Genomic DNA, 8,540 nt, shown 5'->3' on the forward strand with positions numbered 1-8,540 from the left:
AAAAGGTGCAGCCAATATTAGTAATAATTCTAAAAGTAAATTACATCTGTTATTTGTTAAACAAAGTAAACTAAAGGAGGCCTACAACATCCTGGGCTAAAATTCCTGAAAATTGAATTAGACTTTAGCCAAAGCTGCATCTTCTAACAGAAGTTCTGGGACAAACAGCTTAAAGTTAGGGAAGAAGGGACAGGTGGAACGAATTTTAGAACATCAGTAGCAGTGCAAGAGATGGTGAGTCTATCATTAGGGGTGTGTCTGGGCTCCCTAAAGTTTATTTACTCACATTACCAGCTAAGAACACAAGAGCAGCAGATATACCATGGGTATAGCAAATGACTCTGTGAACTGAAGCCTTAGTGTGCAAATAAGCAGAACTGTGGTCCTGTCTCCATGGAGCAGGTGTCTCTTCACTGACATCAGGGCTGTGCACATGTGCTGGGAACTTCATTTACACACTCTGGGTAGAAAGAAGGAAAGCAAGAAGAAGAATGGTCTTAACTTTTCATATTTAAATTAATTTTTAAAAATAAAAGCAATTTATTGTTTCTTGGCCTTTTGACTAAGATCAAATGTAAAAATAAAAACAATTTTAATACAAAATTGACAAAGATACTTCAAGAATTATCAAGTGGGTTTTTGCTTGTTGCTTTCATTTGCTTGTCTTTTTTTTTTTTTCTTTCCTCATAGGAAGAAATTTCAGTGCAAAAGCTGAAATCACAAAAATAAATTTTATTTCTGCATTTCTAAATTTGACTATATGTTAGAAGGTTCTTCTGTATACTAGTAGGTTCATGTGTGTATATTTGTATGTCTACGTGAAACAAGTTTATTTAGGTAACAACTTTTGAGACATAAACACAGAAAAGTTTTATTTTTTCCCAATACTTTCTTTCAAGCATGGTTTTTCATATCCTCATGTGCAATACTCTAATGGTTTTTGTGGTAGATTCCATTAATGTTTAGTGAGTTTTGGTACTTGAACTTGCTCCAATCATTTAAAGCTTCTATTCTCCTATCTTATCCTAAAAATGAAGTTATTCTTATATTTTCAGCCAGGTCCTCATTGCTCCACCTTTTGGGGACAGAGAAGAGAAAGAAAGAAAAGCCTAATGAGATAAAATCACCATCTTTTTTATGACTTTGCATGGCCCGCTGACAAAATGCTATCTGGTCTTTGATGTCTTCTGGAAAAAGATTTATCAGTCTGTTATAAAGCTGTGTGTATCTATGACTTTTCTGAACTAGAAATTTTACTCCTGGATAGTTATGAAAAAGAAGTGAACACACACATACACACACACACACTGCTAGCAAGAACCTTCAAAAATCTTTATGCATAACCATCAAACACTAGGAACATCTAAATGCATTATGACATGTGACTAATTACTCCATTTCTCTGTTTATACGTTAGTCTAAGAGTCAGCTTCATTCACAATGAGCCTATGGATGCTTCAGACTTCTCTGATGGAGTTTCCTTCAGTAGTTGACCAATGTGAGAAAGTCTTTCACCAGAAACTCTGACCTTTAGAAAGAGGAATCACCTTTCTGCCCATTCTCTCCTATAGACTGGTGGGCAGGGAAGAGGATGATTAGGGTGACACTTGACACAGCAAAGCCAGTTTTCCCTCCACAAAGGTCTTTGGACTTGTTAGCTAGTCTTCACTTTTGGTAGCTCCATGATGCCTCCCTTATATTGTGTCACACTCAGCAAATCATTTTCAATTTTAAGCCTGGTATAATTTAGGAACATTAACATGCCCTGAAAATTTTCTTACACACATACAGTCACACATGCAAGAAAGAGAAAAAGTTATGCAGTAGTTTTCACCCAGGAGGAGTGATTTTTGCTCCCTGCCTCCAGGACATTTAGCAATATCTAGAAGAATTCTTTTCATGAGGGACGTGGAGTGAGGTATCGGCTCTATTAGGCAAATACAAGAGATATTGGTGAACGTATTATTATGGACAGTTTAAGCCCCAAAACAAAGAATTATGTGGTTCAAAATGTCAAAAATGTCAAGATTGAGAAACCCTGAGTTACAGGAAATCTCAGACTTTTCTAGAGAAACCATAAATTCTGAAAGGTTTAAAAAAATTTTTCAAAAATATGGCACCTTGTAAGGGTGTGCTTCTGTGAAGTAAACATGCCATGCCATCAAGCTGTAGTTATTTACAGCAACTTTCGGCATTGTCTTCTCAACCTTCACACATCAAGTCATTTCAATAAGCCCGTACAGGTTTTGTGAAGAGTAATTACAACTAGAAATGATAGCAAAACCATATTCTCAAAGGACATTGTTGCATGGTAACCTAATGATGCAAATAGAATGTCATTTAGTACATTTTAAGAGAATTATGAAGAACACTGCCAATGACATCATGTTATGTCCTTTAACATATCACACATTTTTAATATCAAAGAAATATAGCACTTTTAAATGATACAAAGAGGAATCTACTTGTTTTCAAAATTCATTTAAACCCAGGAAAGGAGTCCACTTATTTGTGCAATAATTTCTATAAATCCATTTCAAAAAGACATTTTAGTTATGCGTTTTGATCAGTGATAAATGATGTTTTAGGAGAGAAAGTATAATCCTATATCTACATCCACAACCAAATATTATGTAGTAAGTTCTGGATTTTTGAAAAGGTTATAAATATAAAAGAATTTTTTACATTAATAGAGTCAATAAATGTCACTTAAAATGTATACATATTCACTTAAGTGGTAAATATTTATTGAGTCTACCATTAAGTAGGCGATATACTACATGCTGAGAACAATGGGGAGAAAAAGATAATGTCTTTCCAATATGGATATAACATTCTAGTTTCCACATAAAATAGCTAATGTATTGTGGGAACCAAATGGTGAATAAGGCTCATGGTGAGCTGCCATCATTAATTCAATATATTTCAAAAATTACATTATCAACCTTTTCTATTTATTGCTAACTTTAAAAGATCACTAAGACTAGCAAACTTTTAATATGTATCATATTCTGAAAATTATTGCTTTATTTCTTAGTTTATCATCTACTTGTAAAATATTTTCAGCAACTCATGCATATTTATAAAAAAGTGAAAAATCTTCCGTAATTAAAAAGTTGTCTTGAACATATATCTAGCAATCATAGGTATTAAATAAATTAAAGAAAAGCATAGAGATTTTTACTTTAGGTCACTATTTGATTTCCATCCCAGATTTGAATTGAGTGAGCATTATTACCATCTGTTTAGTGTTTGTTAGCCAATCTTCATTGAATTTGCGGTCTCTATCAAGCTCACTTTTTACTAAATCAGGTCGTGTTAAAAAATGACTTTCATTAAATTGGGACTAATTGAGACTCATATTGGTCTAAGTATCATATTGAAAGATTGTTGGGCATGGTGCTAAATTAGCAGGGCAATTCACATGTTGGATGTAAGGTTGGATACTATAGAAATAGCCACAGAATTTCTGCTTGGCAATTATAACATGATTCTAGAAAATAAAGATATTCTTCTGAGAAAGAAAATATGTATAACAGAGACACGTAAAATATTCAAAAGCTTCACAAGGTAAATACTGAAGTTCTTGAAGCATGTTAAAACTGTGATATTCATTTTGGCATATGTAGTAATTGCGTATTTCAATATGTAATTCACAGTACAAGTTATTGAGGCCATGACAAGAAATCCAGAATTTCTTTCACTTAGGACTTTGTAAAATTCTGAAATAAATAGATGATAAGCACAGAAAAATTGTAATGCAAAGCTAGGTACTAGTAATTTGCTCAGTATTTGGGAAGCTATCTTATTCATCCCAACCTTACCACTTGTTCATATTTTTATATATATACCTTTTTCTCTGAAATATTTTCCAGTACCATTCCAATTGTCTTGCAAATAATTCCTATGTGCACACATACACACACGTGGGTTTGTGTATTTAATTATATGTAGTAATTATAACCAGAAGTGATCATTAAACAATGTCTTTAAAATGATTGCTTTTTATATATTTAAATGTGTGTGAAACAACACTGATCTGATAATTACAGTACTTAGAATACTATCCCATGTTTTCAATCAACGAGTTCTAGTATAGACTCTTTTGCTGGATAATATTTGCCAAGGAATATTTGAGATGGATGCCATAATGTATCATGTAGACTTTAGACTGAAGGATTTTTGAAAGTGTTGCTGTCAGAAGATCCTCAGCTGTCAACTCTTTTGTAAATAGCCAGATCACATCCAATGACAAGTAGGATGTGGGGTTGTAAATTCCTGGTCCTAGTCGCAACTTGGAACAACTGTGAAAGCCCCTTTCCTCTTCAAAGCTCATCAAAACGTCAGTAAAGACAACTTATCTATTGGTGCATGCCCACTCTTGCTTCCTTCTCTTTCTTCTCTGCCTATGTTGACCCCAGAAATGCTCCTTAATAAGCTACCTGCAGAGTAATTTCCATCTAAGAATCTGTTTCCCAGGGAAATTACAGCATTGTAAATGACTCTTACTTTGAAGAATCTTTGCTACTTAGTGCTCTCTCACACTCTCCTACATGTGGTGAGCTCTCCAGGATTCGGTTCTGACCTCTTTTAAGCCAATATATTGCACATATAATGGAGAATTGTTTTAGATACAATAATGGATGACAAATGTTCAACTGTGAATCACAGAGTCAGAAGGAAAACAAATTATGTATCACAGTGGATGGCTTAAGGAAGTGTCTGATACCTGAAATTCTTCAGTGAAATCATGAATAGACTATGTTTTAAAATGATCAAACAGGCATGAAGGGATTTATGGACATTCTTTTGGATTAAAAAAAATCACAAACATCAAAGAAGGTGGAAAAGAGGTGTCAACACTTACATTGAGGGCTCAGGGATTTTGAAGACAATAGAAAAGAAGTTAATGTGCAATGTTGAAATAGGATCATGCCAGGGCTATACTATGTTAATTCCAAATTTTACTGATTCATTTACCACTCCTACATTTCTAGAGTTGGATTTTCTGCTTCAAAAGCTATTTCCCTATGTCAAATGATCAAAAAAGAAGCTGGAAACTGGTGACAAAATAATATGACAAGGCATATTCCATCGTGGAATTTAATGAGTTTCAAAGAAAGTAGTGATTCCATGTCAATACTAACTCTTAACCATTAACTTGTCTTAGAAAACTATTTCATCTTATATGTGTATATCCCTGCTTTGTATTATTTAAATATGAAAAAATATTAATATTCTTTGCATAACACAATCTACTCAATTTATAAGCTCTCTTTAGTAATGATGGCATTAAATAAGGCCATGTTGCTGGATATGTGTTCTTCCAGAGCACCATCTGGATTCTTGACAGACTACTGGCAGATCGAAACTTAGTTCTCTTGGGCCTCTGATCTGGTTAGCCCATCAAAAACTATGCTAACTAACAAAAGATACAGTGTGTTTGGATACATAACCTTTTCTCTTTCAGATTTAGAAAACTAAGGAAGTTTTAAAATGTAATACAGAAAGTCATTAATTGCGTTCTGTTTTAATATAGCTGACACCTAATATTTTCATATGAAAATCTTAATATATTTCACATTATTAATTTAATAAACTTTATTCATTTCTGAAAGCAACTGAACTTATGAGATCTGAAACCACTTAAATTATTCTCAGCATTAAAGCACTTAAAACAGTGTCTGAAGTTTATATGCATTACCTAAATATTAGTGAATATATGAATAAAACCAGAAATGAATTAATGACTGAATGAGGAAATAAGTTCAGTTTGTATCTCACATAATAGACCTCTGTTATATGCCCATCACACAATTTCTTTTTAATTACCTGAGTAACCTAAAAAAAAAAAAAGCCTTGAACTAAAAAATTAATCATGCCAAAGAAAAACTTGTTTACCAACTATGAAGAAATGTCCTTAAGTAAGAATGACATGAAAGGATCTAATTTGACTACATAATAAATATACACAAGTTTTATCTCTAACTTCCTAGAAAGACACTAATTTTAGTTTAATTGTACTTAGAAAAAAAATGACCACCCACCATAATGTCTTAGAAAAATTTGTTTATAAAGCAGATGTCATCTTACATAGCAAAACCAAAAACAAAACAACAAAACAAGATAAAATCTAAACTAAAACCATTATAATTTTTTTGTAAGTTGGGAGAAATTTTAAATGATGAAAATCTTCCTAGCTGGAGATTTCTTGGCAAATTTTTCTATGCCACAAGTAAATAAACAGAAGTTCAAACAAATGACCTGAGCATTGTTTAAAAAAAAAAAACTCCAGCTCTGTCTCATAGAACATCTGGTGACTCTGCAATTCCAAGACAGAGACACGAGAGAGACAATTCCACTGTTGGTTTAGGCTATTAAAGTAATAGTCTAAAAACCAGAGTTTAGAGTTAAAAGATACGACATTTATTTTTCAATGTTCCCAAAATTTATTAAGCTCTTATAGATCTATTTGAAATAACCTACCACAAATTTCACTTAATGTTCTACATGCCTACTAAAGTAAATATGCTTAACTATTCTTTTTTATATTTTTAAAAGGCCAAATTACTAGTAAAATGTTGAGAAAGTATTGGCATAGTTTATTCTTGACAAGCAAAAGAATTACTAGATTCTCTTGAAGTACGGTGCATCTTTCTAGAGGCCATAATTTTGGCCACCTGCCATTTGGCAAGGCAAGGTTGGAAATGGCTGTGCATCTTTGACTGTTTCTTAAAAGGATCTCCATTTTTCAAATGGGTTAAACCCCTATTTTTCAAGTGTGTTAAGACAATTAATTCCTTGGTAAATATCCTTCTTGAATCGTCATCAAAACCCAGGGCTATGAGGAAATAAATCCTTCTTGTATGACTTATTTTTATTAACTTCGTTCTTATATATATAAGTATTGGAGCCTAAAGCTCAGGTAAAGGGGCCTGGATAACACAGTCCATGGCCCCTAACTCAGAAATCAAGAGTTCACACAGCCCTCTTGCTGAATTCCTGAGTGCCTGCTGACCTTTCTGCCCAAGGAAATAGTTAACTACATCCCATACTTGTTCCCTGGTGCCTGGAAGGAAAATGACTTTTGCCTCCTTGTGAAACTCCCTGATTCTGCTCCTCCCATGATCTGCAGATAACCTCAAGTGCTGACGTGACTTAAGCCTAGTTTTGATGATGCTTGCTTCCTTGTACTTACATATAAAATAAACACACTGTATTAATTTGGGACTCACGTCTTTCACCATAAGCATGCAGTCCACCCAATCCCAACTTCCTCTATTTGTGTCTTTGTCTGTTCTTCTTCCGTAACTCCCCCAATCAGGTCTCCTAACCCACTTGCACTGGATGCAAGATATAAGAAAAGTGTATATATATATATATATTTGTGCTGGGATTGCATTGTGGTATTTATAATATATCAAATATATCATACTTGAATTCATGCCCTCCATCATTCTCCTTTATCTCCCGCATTCCTAGAATAACTTCAACAGATCTCATTTTTCCATTTACACACATGTGTACACAGTATTTGCACCATATTCACCCTCCTACACCCTTTCCCCACATCCTCCCCCTCCTACTGATAACAAACCCAACCCCCTCAGGCAAGACCTGTTCTGCCCTCCTATTCTCTGATTTTGTGAAATTTTTAAAAATGACATTTTTGTTTGTTTATGATAGCTATACAGGGAGTTTCCTTGTGACATTTCCATGTATATATGTATTATAACTCAAATTGACTCAAAATTGGAGAAAAAATAGGATTTTTCACCTTTCTACCTTAGTCCCTTTCTTATGATTTCAACAGGTTTAAAAATTCTACGTTCATTCTTGTATAGAAAGTATGTGAACCATATTCACCTTAACTTCCTTCTTTTACTCTTCTTTTCTCATATTTGCCCTCTCCTTAGTGTGACCTATTTTTCCTAATATTGCTTGTATTTGTATGAGGTCTATATTCCACAAATGAGAGAAAACACGTGGCCTTTGGCCTTCTGAGCCTGGCTAACTTCGCTTAAGATGATGTTCTCCAGTTCCATTCATTTACCTGAGAATGACAAAGTTGCATTCTTCTTTATGGCTGAGAAGAATTCCATTGTATATAAATACCACATTTTCTTGATCCATTCATCAGTAGTGGGGCATCTTGGCTGTTTCCATAGCTTAGCTATTCGGAGTAGTGCTGCAATAAACATGGGTGTGCAGGTGTCTTGGTTGTAACCTGACATATTCCATCTGGTATATCCCTAGGAGTGGAATGGCTGATTCATATGACAGGTCTACTTTTAGTTTTTTGAGGAGCCTCCATACTGTTTTCCATAGTGCTTGTACTAGTTTATATTCATACCAGCAGTGTATGAGGGTTCCTTTTTCCCCTCATCCTGGCCAACATTTGTTATTGTTTGTGTTCCTGATGATTCTAACAGGAGTGAGATGGAATCTTAACATGGTTTTGATTTGCATTTCCTTCAAGGCCAGGGATATTGAGCATTTCTTCCTGTGGCTTTTGGCTATTTGTACTCCTTCCTTTGAAA

Source organism: Castor canadensis, chromosome 11 (genome assembly GCF_047511655.1).
Source record: "Castor canadensis chromosome 11, mCasCan1.hap1v2, whole genome shotgun sequence".
In the NCBI taxonomy this organism is placed as follows: Eukaryota; Metazoa; Chordata; class Mammalia; order Rodentia; family Castoridae; genus Castor; species Castor canadensis.